The 20603-nt window shown below is 37.4% G+C and overlaps 1 long non-coding RNA gene across 1 annotated transcript in view; it reads left to right on the top strand.

Annotated features, from left to right (window-relative positions):
• Nucleotides 1-20603, top strand: part of Ube2d3 — a gene marked incomplete in the record, with an annotated part of 36175 nt that overhangs the window by 12984 nt on the left and 2588 nt on the right. Inside the window, 6 exon segments of the long non-coding RNA XR_001872272.2 lie at nt 7468-7531; nt 7636-7667; nt 14092-14169; nt 15004-15109; nt 18349-18442; nt 20285-20603. This is a non-coding gene — a long non-coding RNA (ubiquitin conjugating enzyme E2 D3).

Raw genomic sequence — 20603 nt, forward strand, 5'->3', positions numbered from 1 at the left:
CAGCTCCAAATTCTTCCTTTTTTTTTTTTTTTTAAAAGATAATTCACTGCTTGTAGGAGTTTATATGGCAAGCATATAGAAGGCTGGTCTAGTCTTCCATCATTTTAAGATTGTAGATCTTTGGGATCTTTTGCTGTTTGGTAACTTTATAAGCACCTAGCATGTGTTTCAGAAGCAAACTTGTAAGGCTGTTGGGGCTTGTTACTGTCTTTGAATTGACTTTTTAAGTGTAATCTATCCAGATTGGTGAATCCTTAACAATTTGAAGTTGTTTTCAGTTTTAGAGGCAAATATTTGCTCCTCTTCTATAGTATTTAATGTGGCCAGGTTTTACTTTAATTGATAGTATTAAGAATTGGTTGCTTACCACTTTTTCTGAAAGTTCTCTTAGTCACTTTCAAGGTGACTTTTTGGGGGGTTTTTTTTGAGACAAGAGTCTCATTATGTAGCACTGGCTGGCCTGGAATTCAAGCAATCTATCTGCCTCTGCCTCCCAAATGTTGGGATTAAAGACACATGCCACCACCATGCCTGGCCACCTGATCCCCTTTTTTTTTTCTTTTTGTAATATTTTATGTGTATGAGTGCACCCAAGTCGTGCAGTGCCCTCGGAGGACAGGAAGGTGTTGGATTACTGGAAGTGAAGTTAAGGATGGTGGTTAGCTGCTATGTGGGTGCTGGGAATCCAACCCAAGTCCTAGAAGAGCAGTCAGTGCTCTTACTGAGCCATTTTTCCAGCTTGCATGATCCCTTCTTAATGTAAAATTATTTCAGGGTTCATTTATGTTAAAATAATTTGTTCCTAGCCTATCCTCCCCAACCTAGACTTTGCACATTCTAATTGACTTTGTACCTCAGAGGCTAAATAGTATTTCTGCCTGTGTGTTTCGCCCACAAGTTAACCATTTTACTTAATGCTGTTTTCATGCTTTAGCATTATCTAATTTTCTTTCCACACTGAGTCAGTCCACAGACCTTCCATTATCAAATTTTTCATTCACTTGCTATCAGGGTCTTGATAGCCCATGCTACCATCAACTCCCTATGATCCTTGTGCATCAGTCTTTCACAATATGGATTACAACTGTTTGCTACTGTGCCCAGCCATTGTTTGATATAATTTCCTAAGACACATTTATCAAACAATTTGGAGAAGTTTTGTTGAAATTATTAAATAGCTATATTTAAAACCTTTGTAGTTGGTGTCCTGAAGTTAGAATGATCACTCAAACCCATGGGATCAACTTGGACAACATAACAATAAACATTTTTCAAGACAAAATATCACATCAGTTAAACAGTTACTACCTGTTATGCTGATACTTGTTAGTGTATAAATAGTACTTCCTTAAGGGTTAATGTGATTTAAATTCATGGTCTTCATGGATAAGTTGTTTATAAAAAAATTTTGGCAATGACTACTAAGCTACATTCCCTAGAACCTTTATTTTTCTTTAAGGAAATAACTATTTGAGCTAAATACTTTAAACGCCTAGAGAAAATTCTATTAAGTGGAAAATATTCTCAATTCTTAGTGTAGAATTGACAAGTTGGGGGTGTGGTAATCTAGCACTCAGGAATCTTATCACTGATTTCAAGGCCAGCCTGGAATACCTACCAAGATCTGTCTCCTAAAGAAGAATGCCAAGTAGTTAAGCCTAGATATTTGCATTCAGATTGCTTTCCTCTAGCAAAAATTATTAAAAAAAAAAAAAAACACTTTGGGCAATTAGTCATCTTTTCAGTGTTTGACCAAATTTGAATGTTTGAATGTTGTATGCCATCTTGTATACTGTGCTGATACAGCTACAAATGTTTCTAAAATAAGTTCATTGGGGTGGGGGTTTGGTGGCATATGAGGGAGGTAGGGACAGGCAGAGATCTCTGTGAGATCGAGGCCAGCCTGGTCTACATAGTGAGTTCCAGGCCAGCTGGAGCTACAGGAAGGCCCTGCCTCAAAAAGACAAAATAAAAATTAAAAACCCCATCAAATTAATTTCCCCTTAAATTGAAATATTTAGAATATAATCACAGACTTCTGTACTGTTGTGTTGTAAAATAAGAAAATTTGGGCCAACTTGGTTCATTGGGTACAGCACTTGATAAGCAAACCCAATGACCTGAGTTCAATTCCCAAAACTCAGAACTGACTCCATAATGTCCTACCACCAAAACGGCGCATACGTCATAGTAGTAATGATTTTATTTTTTATTGTATATTTTTGTGTATTTCATACATAAATCATCTTTATACCCCCTTCCCCTTTGGCACCCTCCCATAGTCTCCCCACTGGAGTTCATACATTCTGTCATTTGTATTAAGGCCTGTTATGTAAATTTAGTGCCCTGAGATGTCCTCAGGGGTTTAACTCATCCAGAGTCTCTTCAAAAAGATTTGCTCTTTCTCACCCAGGAGTAATCAGCTGCCAATAATTTCTTTGACTAAGATTGGGGTTTGCTGTTTATTTCCACTGTTCTGGGATTTTGTCTACCTAAGATTGCATGGGTCTTGTGCACGCCGACACCATTGCTGTAGGTTTGTATGAGGAAGGTCCCGGGTGCCTGCAGGACTATATTGTATGGTCATGCAGCTCCTCCTTGACTCTTAAAAACTTACTGCCCCCTCTTCCACAATGGTCCCTGAGCCTTGGGTGGACCAACCTCAGTATAGGAACCCTGTCCAAGGACCCACACTCTACAGACTGATAGACTGCGTTTTGGCCATTTGTAGCCTTTTGTGTTCCTGGCCCTCTGTTGCATGAGGGAGCTTCATTGATGAGACTGGGAAGATGTGTTAGTGTTCTCTTCATCCCTTGCTTGTTCCGTGAGTCTTAGTTGTTGTGCCACATCCTAGATGTGCCACTTAGGCTTGGGCAATTCACAGAGAATCTGTGTGACCAGTGGTACAACTCTGTAATTACCTCTGTTGAAAAAGTAGCTACTTTGATGAGTGGTGACTGGGATACTTGTTTATGAGAGGATTCAGTGCTAGAATCCACACATGAGGGAGAATGTAACAGCTTTTGTTTTTCTGAGTCTGATACTTAGTAGAATAGTTTCTAGTTCCATCCATTTACCTGCAAATTTCATCTTTACTGCTGAGTAGCACTCCATTGTGTAAATGGACCACATTTACACTAACCATTCATCAGTTGAGGGGCATTTAGGGTTGCTTCCATCTCTTAGCTGTTGTGAAAAGAGCAGCCAGTAATTTTTTTTTATTAACAAAAAAAACTTTCAATTTTTGGAATTTTTTTACTTTATTTTTTATTTTTATAATTAAAATTTCATACAATATTTCCCACTCACATCCAGATCTGTTTGTTTTTTTTGTTTTTTTGGTTTTTTTCTTTGACATAGCATCTCACTGTGTCCCTGGCTGTTGCTTACAAGTGCTAGCTAGAATCAAAGGCATGCACCACCACACCCAGCTAACATCTTCCAATTTTTTTTTTAGTATTTTTATTTTATGTGTTTGAGCGTATTGCCTGCGTGTGAGTGCACCCGTGTCATGCAATGCCGCGGAGGTCAGAAGAAGGCTTCAAATTCCCCTGGAACTGGAGTTAAAGACTGTTCATAGCCACCATGTGAGTGCTGGGAATTGAACCTGGGTCCTTTGCAAAAGCAGTCAGTGAGTGCTCTTACCTGCTGAGCCATCTCTCCAGCCCAACAACTTCCAATTTAAGTTGTTTTTGATTATCTCATTTTGCTAAAAGCTGAACTGTTTTTGAATAAGTTGAAATTTCAAACAGATTTTGGAAATTTTAGTGGTCTCAAATCAGTGTTAGAATGAGACTTTTATGTCCTTTTACAGTTTTTTAGACACTAAAATAACAGTTGCAAAAAGAATATAGGCTACTAGGTTTTTAGTAGTTTTGTTGTTGTATTCAGCATTAGAAGGAGAAGGCATGCTTCATGATCATTTTCTCTCAGTAAATACTTTCTAAATTTTAAAAGTTTGTTTTGTTTTGTTTGAGCCAGTATCTCCCTGTAGTCCCAGCTGGCCAGAAAATCAGTGTGTAGACCAGTCTGGCCTTTTACTCAGAGATCCTTCCTGCCTCTGCCTCACAAGTGCTGGGATTAAAGGTGTGCCTGGCCTTAAATCGTTACATGTTTGACAACTATTGCATTTTTTAAATTATTTTTTTAAGGGTGTGTATATGGGGGTACGGAATCCTGGGAACCAAACTTGGGTCCTCTGCAAGAGCAGCTCTTTCTGCAGGGACAGCCATTGCTTTTAACTCCTAAGCCATCTCTCCAACCCCAGCTATTAAGATTTTATTCTAGTATACCACAGCTGATTGATTCAAGGGTGTTTGTGCTTCTGAAAAATGTTTTTTTTAAGAGTATTTGGGCTGGGTGTATGGTGCATGATTTTAATTCCAATGCTTGAGAAACACATAGGCCAACCTGGTCTACATGGTGAGTTCAGGCCAGCTGGGGGCTACAAGGAGACCCTCAAAAAAAATTGCTGGGGGCCAGAGCAGGTTCCCAATACTCTCATGTCAGTCAACTCAAAGCCACTTATAACTCCAGCTTTAGGAAATCTTCCTCTGACCTCTTTGAATACCTGCACATTCAATACCTGGTGCACATTAATTCAAGTATGTACACACACATGACAAATAAATCTTTTAAAATACTATCTTTACTGTAACATGTTCATCTAAATTTGTAATAAGATTTTGTCTTTAAATTTTGATTTAGGGTATATAAAGTCATGTTTTATATTCTATAGAATGGTCTTAGAAAAGCTTTGTGTTTGGGCTGGGGATATAATGCTAGTGGCTGAGAAGTGCTGACCGGGTATTTGAGGCAGTGGTTCAGCCTCCAGAAAGAAAAGTGTGCTTTCATCTCATCTAACACAAGTTGGCATTATGTTCAACTGGCCAGTCACTTTGATTTTTGTATAATCACAAAAGTCTTAACACTTAAAAAGGCATATGCAGGGGGCCTGGAGAGATGGTGGTTAAGAGCACTGACTGCTCTTGCAGAGGACCCAGGAATGATTCCCAGCACCTACATGGCAGCAGCTGTCTGTAACTCCAGTATCAGGGGATCTGACTCCCCTCTTCTGACCTCCGTGGGTATTGCATGACATGGGTGCACCTACCTACCTACATGAAAGCAATATAACCATACACATTAAATAAAAATAAAGGAATATGCAACAGTGTTTTTAAAGAAAAATGAAGCCAAGTATGATGGCATATACCTTTAATCCCAACATTTAGAAGGCTGAGTTACAGTGTGGTATATCCTGTCTCAAGAAAAAAATTGTTACACCATGGGTCTTCTTCCTCAATCTCCCATGTTTACCCATTACTCTGCTTTTTTTTTAATTTATTTATTTATTTATTTATTTATTTATTTATTTTAAAGACTTAATCTCATAATGTGGACCAGGCTGGCCTCCAACTCAGAGATTTACCTGCCTCTTCTTCCATAGTTGGGGGATTAGTGGCATATATAGCCATGATGGAAGCCATCACATTGTACCATTGTACTTGGTTGGTACATACCAAGTAGCCAGCAGAAACAGTACATTTCACATAGGTTGGAGGAGTTGGGTGATGATGGGCCTTAATAGCTGAACTTATTATATGTGCAGTAAAAAGGAGTTGTTTGAGGCTTGCTAATCTTTCAGAGTTCATATTTTAAGGAGAATTCTATTAAGTGTGTAAGCTCTTTAGTAGCTGAAACCAAGGCAGAATTTACAGTAAGGTCTACTGTTCTCATTCTGGCATTTTTTTTTTTTTTAATGCATGTTTTACCTCTGTATTTAAGTATGTGTGCAGTGTTTGCATAGACCAGAAGAGGGTATTGGATCCCCTTGGAACTGGAGTTATGGGCAGTTTGCTGCTATATGGGTGCTGGGAACTGGACCCAGTCCTCTGCAAGAGCAGCCAGTGCTCTTAACCACCAAGCCATCACTCCAGCCTGCATTCTGGCATATTTTAATGCATTTAATATCTTAAGCAAAAGCTAAGGGCAGAGTGGCTAAACGTGCTGCCATGCTGGTATGATAGGTGAAAGCAAGGTAACAGTGGTCATTTTACAAATATCTTTGAATTCACTGAAATTTAGATTTTCTTTTAATAGTCTATGATGTGAATGTTTGAGTTGTTTACTTTAAAGCTATTATGTGATTTTATTACACTTCAAGCGTTTATTCTAGTACGTGACAAAATGTCCATACTTGAGGTCTAGAAATTTTTTTGGTTTTTATATATCAGATAACATGGGGATTCAGTAATATATGCCTGGATATGTTTTAGTAATTCTACATATATAATATGAAAAATAGGACTAGTTAGCTACTGCTATGAGCTGAAAAGTCTGGATTTCTATGACACTATAGTAGAATGGCATATGCATATATATTCTGGAGACAATCTGCTCATCCATCATCCAGCTTTTTATTTACTCTGTTAACTGATGCTCTGAAATTAACATTGACTAAAATAATTGTTATTCTGGAATTTAAATTGAAAGTTTCTCTTCTGTCCTCCTGTAGTCTTCTGGGAAAGAGTTATTCAGAATATTCTGACTTCTAAATTGTTTTAGTGAATTAAGTAAATACAGATTAAATGAATTGGTGTTGTGGTAGGTTGTTGATACTGGCTAAGATTATCCTTTTTGTGTGTCTTTTTAGTACATTCAGCAGGACAAGTTAGATAATCAGTATTACTAGCTACTCAAAAGGAAAGGGTAAGAACAACCCGGGTAACACTGTCCCAAAACAAATAAAAAATTCTTTCGGGTTGGAAATGTAACTAGAGGTTAGAGCACTTAGCATGTATGTGGGCCACTGGTTAGATCTCTGTTACTGTCTAGTACTTAGTCTTTTGTGATAACATCTCTTTGGGTCTGTGTTTTGTTTTTCCCAGACTTATCCCTTATGGCTATTTATATAAGAAAAAGGATAGCGAACTTAAAGCTAACCTTTTATTTTCTTGGGGCAGGAGTGTCTATACTGACTTAGGCCATAGAGAGAAACTTTGAATTGTAAAAATTGTATGTTTTGTTAAAAGCAAAATTCTGCCTAGAAAAGTCTTCCAAATTTTGAATTTTTTGAATAGTTAAAAACGAATGCTGAGTTACCTATTAACCAGAAGATTGAAAAGGGTACTAAGTAGCCCTATGAGAGATTTCCCACAAACGATGGAGTCAGTAGGTTTTTAGATAGAGGTATGGTTTGGGAAAACAAAGGATTTAGGTACTTGTATGAAGCTTAGCCAAGATGATTGTTTCAGCATGTGTCTGTGAAAAAAATACTACAATGCCTTACATATTCCAGGACCTGTGGTTAGGGTTGATTCTGGGGGTTTTTTTGTTTGTTTGTTTTTTGTTTTTTGTTTTGTACCCCATGGCATGAATTGTTTAATTGTGGTTGCATATCACTTCAAAAATAAAAGTTGTCTTCCCTTAAGACTACATCACCTATCATTTTCTGTCTTGGTTTAGGAGCTTAGTGATTTGGCCCGTGACCCTCCAGCACAATGTTCTGCAGGTCCAGTTGGAGATGATAGTAAGTAACTTTTAAGTTGATTTTTATGGCTATCTTCAGAAAAGGTTGTATGTTTTGAGATAATGAGGTGTTTTTGTTTTTTTTTTAATTCCCCCCTTTTCTAGTGTTTCATTGGCAAGCCACAATTATGGGACCTGTAAGTATTAAGAATTTTTAAGTTTTGCTTTCAATTTAACATTCATTCGATTACAATTTCAATCTTTTGACCTTATATAGAATATTGTATTTCTGATAGGTCATAGTTAATACTGTTTTTAAAAGAATACAAAATTCTGAATGTGTTCTGGAATGTCTGAGCTCACCAAGTACCTTGTTTGCCTCGTCTGTTTTTCCTTTATGGGAGTAGGAAGCAGCATTGAGCTTCTTTAAAGAGGCAGATTTTATTTGCTACAATTCTGCCATGGTTTGTTACTCAAAACATCTCTTACCCCTATTCAGGTAACTGCCAAGCAGCTAGCTTAATTACATTTTTTTTTTTTTAAACTAGAACTTCTGGTTTATACAAAACTTGAATTTTTTAACTTAGAAGGCATTTTTGGGGTCCTTATTTTAAGTTAATGTACCTTACTGAAAAATCTTTGGTTTTTTTTGGTAGTAATAGCAAACAATGTATTAGGTAAGAAAATAGTTCACTGGATATTTATAATTCTAAAGGAGAAAATGCCTTTTAAAGAATTACTATAGTGGATGAGTTGGATCAACAGGTACTTATTTAAAAGGTTTTATTAGTATTGCATGTATTTATTGTAAAGTCTGTTGTAACTTGGGTGAGTCTGGTTGTCCCCTTACTTCCCTGTGGGTGCTGAAGATTGAACCTGAGTGTCAAGGTTGGTGGCAAGTTTATAATTCTAAAGGAGAAAATGCCTTTTAAAGAATTACTATAGTGGATGAGTTGGATCAACAGGTACTTATTTAAAAGGTTTTATTAGTATTGCATGTATTTATTGTAAAGTCTGTTGTAACTTGGGTGAGTCTGGTTGTCCCCTTACTTCCCTGTGGGTGCTGAAGATTGAACCTGAGTGTCAAGGTTGGTGGCAAGTGCCTTTCCCCTAATGAGCTGTCTCGCCAGTTCTAGTTTGGCCTTTTTTGAGACAGGCTGGCTTTGAATTTCTGCCTCAGCTGGACTTACAAGCTTGAGTTGAGCCACCACATCTAGCTTAGGTTCGGAGTTTTTAAAGTGGTTTGGTATTTTTGCTTTGCTTTGCCTTTTTTTTTTTTTTTTTCTAAGACAGTTTTACCATATAATCCAGACTGTCCCCAAATTTGTGACAGTCTTCCTAACTCGGCCTAGAATTAATGTGTGAACCGCTTTGGCTAGCCTGATTTTTAATAACCTTAATCGTTTTTCTGTGTCAATGGATGTGAGGACCTGAAATGTTTTGAGCAGTAAGGATATAAGCATACGTGTCCCTGTTTGTAGTCAGGAAGATAAAGTCTGGGAAAACAGTTCCAAGCAAGTGTTAAGGTATAATAAAGTGAGAAATAAGCAGTGCAGAGTAGGAGAAACTTGTAGTAAATTGTGACTGGGATGATAATGGTTTAGATGTTGAAATGTCAAAATTAAAGGGAGAATAAAACATTAAGTTTGGTTGAAATAATACTGATTTTTCGTACCTTTGGGAAAAAAAGCCAGGGTTTGTGCATTTTGTTATCTCAAGAACATTCTGGTGTTTTATTTTGATTTAAAAGAGCTTCTTAATTACAATTGTACATTCGTGTGTGTGTGCGTGTGCATGTGTGTTGCCAGCGTATAAGAAAGTGGACCCATATGCAGTGCCCTCAAGGTCAGAAGAGGGCATCAGATCCCCCTGGAACTGGAGTTAGAGATGGTTGTTAACTACCACGTGGGGTGCTGGGAACTGAACCCAGGTCCTCAGCAAGAGCATTCAGTGCTCTTAACCATTGAGCCATCTCTCCAGCCCCCACAGTTGTACATTCTTAACACACAGGCATTGGTTTATATAGATTTGCTTACAAAATCTAGTAAGCCACTGCTTTTGCAAGCCTTGGTATTTCTCATTGTAGGTTACCATTTCATAATAGAGAATTCAATAAAGTGCCTTACTGAGTCTGCCCTAAGTATAATTCATCTTTGATATAGAGGGCACTTTAGGATAGTTACTGTTCAGTACTAAGAAAGCACTCAGTATTTGATAATCAAGACTTCTGATTTGTGTGTTGTGCATTGTAAACTATAAAACTAGTGGGTTTTTTCCTCATCCTTTGAGGCTTTGCTACTTTTTGGGTTGGGGCAGGGGGTGTCTTTCTGAGACAGTTTCCGTGCAGCCCCAGCTGGCCTGGAACTCTGGAGATCTGCTTGCCTCTGCCTCCCGAGTGCTGGGATTAAAGGCATTCACCACCGCACCCGGATTGACTTTGCTATTTTGAATACACTAGCTTTCCAAAAGGTAATCATACTGTAAATCATAGTGAATGATAAATGAAATCTCTTAGTAGTTTTCTAGATAATAGGAAGCTGCTTGTCCTGACAAATTTCCTTTTATTTTTTGTTTTGGTTTTTTGAGATAGGGTCTCATGCTGTCTGTATAGTCCTAACTGGCCTCAGACTCTCCTCAGCTTCCCCAGTGCTGGGGTTATAGGTATGAGCTACCATACTCAGCATAGTTTGCTTTTATTTTTAGAAAGATATTTTTATTGTAGGCAGGTTGTCATATAGTCCAAACTAGCCTTGAACTCCTGATCTTCCAGCCTCCTCCCAAGTGAGAGATCACACCAGGGAAGAAATTAGTTTTCCTTTATTGCATACTTGTTTCTGGTAAATTATTAACATTTTTAGCAAACTTTTAATATAGGTGACCAGCAGTTATGCTTTTAGAACAGAAATAATTGATTTCAGAGCTATTTATTTCCTGATTAATAAAAGTAAAAAATTGACGTACCACATTTGAAGAGTTAATTTGAGAACAGTTAATCTAAAAAAAGTTAATTCTCATTGTTGAGATAACTAATATTAGGTAAGTCACAGGCTCTAAAAATGTACATGAAAGTACCAGTTTTGATTTTTGTCTCTATAAACAAATTTAAGCACCTACTTTAAATAGTTAACAGTATGTCTGTTATGTTCATATTTGGTTTATGAAAGTATTTTTGTGAAACTGCAGTTAAACTTCACCGGGGGCAGTGACACCATCACATCCCCTAAGTTACGTATTGATCAGGACAATTGGATACTTAAAAAAAAAAAAAAAAAAAAGCTTTGCTGTTGAGTATTTCTTAGGTCACCTAACATGATGATTGTGTCACCAGAAGTAAAGATTCCTGATCTTGTGAAAAATACATCTTTAGTTTCAGTAAAGAGCAACTATTGAATTTTATTGAGATATAGTCAGGAAATGTTCTTAATTATTGGAGCTTCCCACAGAAATGTTTTGAGTTTGATATATGTATTGGCTTATATTTTTCTGAGGATAAAAATACTTTGGAGCTAAGAATAGATAGGATTTCTAGTTAACTAAATGAGGAGAGATTTAATATATGCAACATAGTTTGCAGTAACAGTTCATATAATCAGAAGAAATAAGTTCCTTACCTATTGCTTTTGATATTTACCACGCTTAATTAGAAAACAATGTTGAAATGATTTGGAAATGACAGTAACTTCCACCTTACTCTGTGGCATTAAGTATAGAAGAGAGCTGTATGTGTGAATGACTGAGCAGAATCAATTACAGAAAAAAATAATCAGTCCATAAGGGTTATTTCTTTCCATTTTAAATGTATTGTATAATCTTATAAAGGTTAATCTCTAAAAAGTTTCCCTCCTCAACATTTTTAGAAGTTGTAGTCCCATGGAAGAGGAAAATATTAATTAAATATCAGCATGGTGGGTTCACTACTAACAAGCACCAAGAGGGACAGCCAGCAAATTGATGTTTGAAATAGAAGAAACAGAAGCTAGAAATGTGAAAATCGAGTTAACATAACGCTCATGTTCTATAGAGAATAAAGACTAGTAAATTTAAAGCAAAGAGTACACTGATGTCTCTTAAAAAGATCACTTCTGCTTTAGTATAGAGGAATAAATTGGAAAGTAAAGCTAGGATAAAAGGAAAATGTATCCATTTCATTATAAGACATTGCCATAATTAATATAGGCAGAAGATAGTTAAATCTTGAACGACAACAGTGGCGATAAAGATGCAGCAAATTCAAGAAATTATAAAGTTCTTTTTTTGGTGTGTGGAGAGAAGGTCTCATCCACTCTAACCAAGACTGGCCCTGGAACCCAGCCTTCCAAGTGCTGGGGTGACAAGCATGAGCCACAATATCTAGTTCTTTCAAATTGAGTCAGGTAAGAGTATAACAATCAGCAATGAGATCCTGGTTTAAGACGTGGTTGAGGAAGAACGGGATATCATGAAATACACAAGTATAATTTAGTAGGCATTTGAATTTCTGCCCGGGAGTGAAGAAACGCTGGGGTGGGGGGTGGGGGAGTTGAGTCTAAAGTGTTTGTGGGCTCATGGATTAGGAGAAAGTGGATCCATCTGTAGGCATAGTAGAATTTTATGGATATTATAGAGAACAAATTCTGAGGGAACAACTGGGGTTGAAAGATTCTAAAGAGCTCACATACAAATTCTGAATTTCTAAGGTTGAAGTCAGTTTGTAGCACTGGTCATTACATTTGTTCCTTTGGTTTGAGTTTTCTGTGGTTTGTCTCAATTTTTAAAATACAAGTTTGTATCTCCTGACTCCTTTAGTTTTATTTGGTAGTTTTAGTGTAATGTTAGTATTTCCTTTGCCCCTTAAGTTCTTTCTTTTCTTTTTTGTTTTATTAAAAAAATGTTTGAACATCCTTATATTTCAGCAGTGGAGTGTTGTTTTTTTTTTTTTAATTACACTTATTTATGTCTATGTGTGGGCATGCCACAGTGCTCATGTGGAACCGGAGCAGCGAGTGGAAGTTGGCTGTCTCCTTCCACCATTCCTTCAGCATCAGGCTTGGCAGTAAAGCCCGTTTACCTGATGAACCATCTCACCGGCCCTGTGGATGGTTTTTATTCAGAAGCAGTCAAACAACGTGTAATTACAGGAAACTTAGAAATGAAAACTTAAGATACACCCTTTTTATTTTTCTTATACAGTGTGCTGCTTTGCAGTCTTAGGAGTAAAACAAAATTCTGTGCTTGGAGGTCAAGTGCCTGTGCCTGCTTAACATGCACAAGGCCTTGTGTTGAATCTCTAGCACAATGAAACCAAATCAAAATGTAGGGATCAAATAGTTCTCCAGTTACTACTTGTATATTTCTTTCAGCCTTCTGTGATAATCTTAATTCGTGTCTCATATCTGAAATACTGCATTTATTTTATGAGTATCAGAGTTGAGTTCATCAAGACTTTTTTTTTTTTTTTAAAGAAGTTCTCTAGGTCCCTTTCACATACCTGATATACAGTGGGGTAATTAAATGAATTTCCTGGTGTTAAATTGAAAAACTCAGCACTTGTCAAATGTCAGTTTATATTAACATAGTTAACTACTTAGGGAATTTATGCTCACATTGTAATGAACAGACATGCAAAAGAAGAAAAAGATAGTGTTTTCCGCCTGTTGGCCTTGTAGTTCTCAATTCATTATGTTAAATTCAGAACATTTTCTTGGTTTTGTACAAGGGTTTTTGAGAAATCCATTTACACTAAATGTTCTGCCTCTTGGAGGTATTTTTATATTGAAATAGCTTAACATTTTTGTTAATGCTGTTGAGAGGAATGACTTGAGTTGGAAAGCCATTTCCAACATGTAGGGGTTTTGGGGTTTTTAAAAAATATTTTTTGTGTATGTGTGTATTGCTTGCATGTAGGTAAGTGCACCCGTGTTATGTAATGCCTGCAGAGGACAGAAGAGGCTGTTGGATCCCCTGGAACTGGAGTTACAGACAGCTATTAGCTGCCATGTGGGTGCTGGGATTCGAACCCGGGTTCTTCTGCAAGAACAGTGTTCTTAACCGCTGAGCCATCTCTCCAGCCTCAACATAATGTGGTTTTTATCAGAACACTTCCACATGTAATATTTTGCTTTTGGATTAATAGGTTGACTGATACGTAATGGTGCCTGTTGGCTTTTTTCTTTTTTATAAATGTTGTGTGTGTATGTGAACATGCATGTGGCATAGCAGATAATGTGGAGGTGTGTCAGGGAACAACTTTGTGAAGTCAATTCTCACCTCCTCCTTTACGTGTATTTCAAAAGAGCAAGCTCAGGTTTCCTGGCCATTGCTGCAGGTGCCTTAGCCGTCTCACCAATCTTTTTCACTTTTGAGGATTTAGATTTAGGACTCTTGTGTTTTGGGGGTTTTTTGGTTTTGTTTTTGTTTTATTTTCCATCAAAACTTTTAATGTGTAAAATTGAATCCATCTAAAGAGCATTCATTACTTTAATAAATTTAGTGGGTTTTTTCCATTAGTGAACTGAATTTTCGAAGTAATTTGGTTTCTTCATTACAGTGTAAATAGTAGGTAATTTTGGTTCTTTATTAGAAATGTTTGGGTTTTTTTTTAAAAGCAATTTTCAAATATTAGGCATAATTTTCTTTTCACAGAATGACAGCCCATATCAAGGTGGTGTATTCTTTTTGACAATTCATTTTCCTACAGACTACCCCTTCAAACCACCTAAGGCAAGTATTTTACTTCAAAACTGTTAGTAGTTTATGGATTGTTTCAGAATACATCATTCTTAGATTTTTGGGGTTTGGTGTGATTTAAGAAAAGTATTAATTGCTTCTCTGTTGCTCTGATGAAAACACTGGCCTAAGAAAGTTAAAGAAGAATTTATTTAGCTTATAGTTCCAGGGGGTTAGAATTCATCATGTCCGGGAGGCATGGCAGAAGAGGTAGCCTGGGCAAAAAAAAAAAAAAAAAAACCACACAAGCAATTACATCTTTAAGCAGGCACAGAAAGCAGAGTGCAACTGGAAATCTGGTAAGGCTAAAGAACTCCGAAAGCCCGCCTCCAGTGACCAGCTTCCTTCATTATGGCCATCCCTTCTAAAACCTCCCAAAACGGCACCAACAGCTGGGAACAAAATGTCCAGCTGCTTGGAAATTATGGGGGACAGTCTCATTCAAACCATCACAGTTTTATATGCTGAATAAAAACAACTTAATATATAGAAGGTAGTTGCTACTTTAGGAGTTAGACACAGTTTTAAACTTTGTAAATGGGGTAATATTTTGCCCTGTTTTTCAAGTTGAAAGGCTCAAATTTTGTATTGCAAAATGTGTTGCAATCAGGTAAATTCTGAGTATGTTGCTTTAAGTTGTTGATGCACTAAGGTGATTGGTTTGTATTAAAATTTGTGTTGATGGGTATATACTTCCTTTTTTTTTTTCTTAATGACCTTTCACTCTGAATGATTTTAAGCCTTGCTTTTAAAGTGTCCTGCTGAAGTGTAAGGTACTTCTTGTATTTGGGAAAACTAATGGTTATTTTTGTTTTTTTTTTTTTTTAGGTTGCATTTACAACAAAAATTTATCACCCAAATATTAACAGTAATGGCAGCATTTGTCTTGATATTCTAAGATCACAGTGGTCTCCTGCTTTAACTATTTCTAAAGGTAAAATACTTTGAAATCGTTTTCAGCTATTATGACTTTCTAATACTTAAAGGGACTTCTTCCTTGAATCTACTTGAAATAAGAAGTTGCTTATGGGGCTGAAGAGTTAAGAGCACTGGCTATTCTTCCAGAGGACCTGGGTTTGGTTCCCTGTGCCCACAAAGCAGCTAACACCTGTCCTCAATTCCAGTTCCAGGGGATCTGATGCCCTCTTCTGGCCTCCACAGGCACCAGGCACACATATGGTTCACTTGCATGCAAGCAAAACACTCACACATAAAATAAAAATAAAAATTTAAGTTGCTTATAGGTCTGGGGCTGTGGCTCAGTTGTCAGTGCTTGCCTTCATATGCGTACAGCCCTGGCTTGTCTTTCCTCAGTGCTACATAAACAGTGTTGTGGCACATTCTATAGTCATAGCACTTTGAAGGTCGTCCTTGGCTGTGTGGAGATTAAGTTTAAAGCCAGACTGGGATACCATAAGACTTTTTTTTTTTTTTTTTTTATTTTTTTTTTTTTTTTTTTAATGTTTCTCTTTTTTGTTTAATTTTACTCTTAGCAGTAAAAATTCTTTAAAGGGATTTTGTCAGAAGTTAAGCTGGCTTGGGGAGGACGTTATTGCCCAATGAATACTCATTACATAATGTGGGGGTTGGTGTGAGTGTATATCCTGCATGCAAAGACCAGGGGAGGACCCTTCAGTGACTTGCTCTATTGTTCTCCACCTATTCCATTAAAACTGAAGCTTTGAAGCTGGGTGTGGTGGCACACACCTTTAACCCCCAGCCTTGGGGAGGCAGGAGCAGGTAGAACTCTGTGAAAACAAAGCCAGCTGGGGCTACAGGGAGACCCTGTCTCAAAAAGACGAAAAAGACAAGCCCAGTTGTATTTATGAACAGTTCTCAGAAATTGCCTGTATCTGCCACCAATGCTGGGTTATAGGCACACAAAATTTTCTATATGGGCGCTGGGGATTTGAACCCCAGTCATGCTTGCACAGCTCTTACCCTGAGCCATTGTTGTCCCAGTCCATAAAATTAATTTTCAATAACTTCTTTCAATATAAAGCATTTATGTGCCTCGTACTCGGTGCCGTTTTTTTATCCTAAGATCCATTTTTAATTAAATATGCATGTGTGCAAGGTCTGACCATCCCTCTATCCCCCTTCCACTGCCTTTTTAGCAAGAATGGTACACTATAACCTAGACTTGATAGCTTTAAAATTTCGACAATACTATGCTAGCACATTTCTGTTTTGTGTCTCTTTTTGAACATATCTTTAGTGCACAGGTGTTATTTAACCATTGTAGTTGTTCCGGTCTAATAATGACACTGGAATTAAATAGTAATGTGTCAGGTTGTCAGAGCTTTAGGAGTGTCCCAAGTGGAGACAGCTCTTCAGTTTCTGCTTTCTAAATAACTAGTAGTTTTTGACATTACACCACAAATAAAATTGCACACAAAACATTAATAAGAGTTTGCCTTTTAATAATTGGTAGATTTGGGTATTGGCTTGGTATTTCTTAGCTTAGGGTTAGATTTTTTTAATGCATTTTTTATGGATATTTGACAGTAGCAACTTTAAGAATTCTTTTCAGGCTCCATGCTGAAGTGTAGCATTTCCAAAATTTGGAATAACTATTTTACTAAAGTATTTTATAATATTTGAATGTATGAATACAGAATAAGTAAAGCAGGCAGGTGTGTGCTATCGCATAAAAGCAGCACATCACAGTCCTTCATACACTTGTCACAGTGCCTTTGATGCCAGAGGGATGGTAGTGTTTTCCATTTTTAAATACTTATATTGCCTGTGTGTATGTAAGTGCATCCGTGTCATGCAATGCCCATGGGGGTCAGAAAAGGTGTTGGATCTCCTGGAACTGGAGTTACAGAAGGTTGTTAGCCGCATGAGTGCTGGGAATCAAACCCAGGTCCTCTGCAAGAACAGCCAGGGCTCTTAACCATTGAGCCATCTCTCCAGCCCCTATACCTCATAATTTTACATTTTATTTCTTCAAATGCAGGTTGAGTTGATGGTGGGATTTTTGTCTTTTAAGATTTATTTTAGGGGCTGGAGAGATGGCTCAGTGTTAAGTTTTTAATTTTTTTAAAGGTTCATTTTTAATTATGTGCCTGCATGTGTGCCTGTGGCTTTGTCCATTTGAATGAAGTTGCCTGTCAAGGCCTGGAAAGGATGTTGGATCCTCCTAGAACCAGAAATAACAGGCTATTGTGAGCCACCATGTGGGTGCTGGTAACCCAGCTTCAGTCCTCTGCAAGAGCAGGAAGTACTCTTTAATTGGTGAGCCACCTCTCCACTTAGATTCTGCTTGTTAAACTAGCAGTCACAATTTTAAACTTCATCCTCCTCCCTTCTGTCAGTTTCTGCCATTTTATGTGTTCACTTCCACCCCACTCATTCGGGTTTGGAATGGTATTTGCTGCTGTTGACAGATATTTTGCAGATATGACAGTTAAATGTCTTTTTTATGGTGCTTTGTTTTTCTTCAGTGATTGTCAGAAACACTTCTTGTGTTTTGGGGTGGAGGTAGGGGTGGGGTTTGAGACAGTTTCTCCCTGTAGCCCAAGCTGACCTGCAACTGTGGACCAGGCTAGTTTTGATGTAACAGAGATCTGCTTCCTGAGTTCTAGGTTTAAAGGTTTGCCACCACACCTGGCTTAACTTGCCTTTTTTTAGCATGGTGATTTTGTGTGTGTGTGTGTGTGTGTGTGTGTGTGTGTGTGTGTGTGTGTGTGTGTGTGTGTTGAGTGTTGGGTATTTTGCATGTATGTTGATCACAATGTGCATGTAAGCCCATGGAGGCCAGAGGAGGGAGTCCCTTGGAATTGGAGTTACAGGTGATTGTTAGCAGTATCAAATTCTGATACTGAGCTGAGCGTGGTAGCACATGCTTTAATCCCAGCGCTTGGGAGGCGGGAGCAGGTGGATCTCTTGAGTTTGAGGCCAGTTGAAGCTACAGGGAGACCCAGTCGCACAGAGACACACAGAGAGCCTGATAGCACTTACTGGAAATACTGATTAAAGCCATCATTTGACTAATACCTTAGAAACTTGTGAATTTGGCAGTGACTTTGGGGCCAGCAAAGCTCATTTTTATCCTTATTTATCTGTTTAAAATTTGTTGTTGAGATGATAATAAAACTCATGGCTTGAGGTCTCTAAAACATGTTAAGTTCAAACATCTGAAGCTGGATAACATTTGTTTTCTTGTAGTTCTTTTATCCATTTGTTCACTGCTATGTGATCCAAACCCCGATGACCCCCTAGTGCCAGAGATTGCACGGATCTATAAAACAGACAGAGATAAGTAAGTATGCAGTGGTTTAACAACAACAACAAAAAACTATAAAAATAATTTTATTTAATGAGTTGTTGGACTTATTTCTGCTATAAGTTGTGACTATGCCAGGAAGATTTTATGCTTGTTTTCGGTAAGCTAGTTATTCAAAGATGATTTAAGCACTAAGGACCAGGCATGATGGCACATGCCAGCACTCAAGAAACATAGGCTGGAGGATTCGAAGTTTGAGGCCAGCCTGGGCTACATAGCAAAACCCCTGTCTAATAAAGAAATAAAAGGATTTGGTTTATAGCACAGTGACTAGTCCCTAAGAAATGTTTTCTCCCTAATGTGTTAAACATAGTTACTTAATTCTTGAGTTTGGGAAAATAAAGCACTTTTTCTTCATCCTAAGTACATTTGTCAACATAATATAAAAATTTTGGTCTAAATCAGATATTATGTATGTTCAGGTTAACTATTCAACTTTCAATGATATAATTAATGCTAAGTGTACTTGTTCAATTAGGTACAATAGGTTAGCAAGAGAGTGGACAGAGAAATACGCTATGTTGTAGGGTAAGAGGATCTGCACTTCATGGTGCGCTTACTTTATGGTACTGCCAGCACTTGAGTGCTGCATGCTTTAAAGCACTGTACTAACTAACAAAAGGTAACAGATATGGCAGTTTTCTGAAGACTATATTTAACTGCTTAATCTCTGTTTAGTGTGAAAATACATAGTCATTACTGCTTGAGATTATTTTTGCATGGCAAAGCAGTTATATAGCACTATAAAGAAGTAGAAATTAAAGAATATATTTGTCCTTTATTGAATGAATTACCATGGTGTTTAAAATGTAGCTTGAAGCTGTCAATACTATGTGGAATGTGGTGGTTTTTACCCAGATTTTATCAGGAGGTGTAGTAGGTAGTATAAGGGGAAGACACTTTAGCCTCAGCATCTAAACAAAATGTTCATTGCTGATAAGCATGCATTAATGTCAGCTATATTTTATGGCTCTTTGTATGCTATATAAAGCCTTTGTTTTAAACTGCTGGCTTTTTGAAGAGGGCGTCCTAAATGACATTAACTCTGACTTGGCTTTTTTAAAAATAGGTTTATATGTTAAAGTTCAGAAAAATAATTGAACTATATTTAGTTCGTTTTGTTTTTTGTGTTAAGTTTAAATTTAGTATCCCCCTGCCCTTTGCTGTGCACGCCTTAAGTTTTTGTCAGATTCGTAGCCTCTCTGGTAGGTATGTGTGCTTTAAAGATGTGGTAGTTGTTATACCTTGGATTTTCCCGTTTTTCAGTGGGTATCAGTGGGGCTTAGAAATGTCAGTCACTGCTGCTGCACTTTTGTTTAAAAGTAAAACATGGTCTGATTAGCACAGCAACTCATCTAACTCTTCTGCCTAAGTCTCAAAGGCATTTTCTCTCTGGTAATATGCAAAGGCACCTAACTTCCCAAAGTCTAGGATTCAGATATAACTCCTCAGTGACCATGTGTGCATACTTCTGGCTGCTACTCTGATCAGTGATAAATTGCAAAATACTTAAATTTTGTCTGAATGTACAACTAATTTCAGTTTTTGGAAGTAGCTCATTGATGGTGGAGAGAAGAGGTCCTTTGTTAGTCCCCTAACCTCAGTGCCACTTGTATTCACTAAAATACGGCTTTCCTGGCACTTGCCGCCTACACTGCTTTGCATTACCAGTGCTGCTATACCTAACCTTTGTTGCCTTTTATTCTACTCATAGGCAATACAATGCCTTAAGGTGAACCCACAGGTAAATTGTTAATATTTTAAAGGTAGGGAAAATACTTCTTTTACCTTAAAAAAAAAAAAATATTTATTTTACAGGTACAACAGAATATCTCGGGAATGGACTCAGAAGTATGCCATGTGATGCTACCTTAAAGTCAGAATAACCTGCATTATAGCTGGAATAAACTTTAAATTACTGTTCCTTTTTTGATTTTCTTATCCGCTGCTCCCCTATCAGACCTCATCTTTTTTTAATTTTATTTTTTGTTTACCTCCCTCCATTCATTCACATGCTCATCTGAGAAGACTTAAGTTCTTCCAGCTTTGGACAATAACTGCTTTTAGAAACTGTAAAGTAGTTACAAGAGAACAGTTGCCCAAGATTCAGAAATTTTTTTAAAACTGGAGCATGTGT

This window comes from Nannospalax galili, unplaced genomic scaffold, assembly GCF_000622305.1.
Source record: "Nannospalax galili isolate Female #2095 unplaced genomic scaffold, S.galili_v1.0 scaffold189, whole genome shotgun sequence".
NCBI classification, from domain to species: domain Eukaryota; kingdom Metazoa; phylum Chordata; class Mammalia; order Rodentia; family Spalacidae; genus Nannospalax; species Nannospalax galili.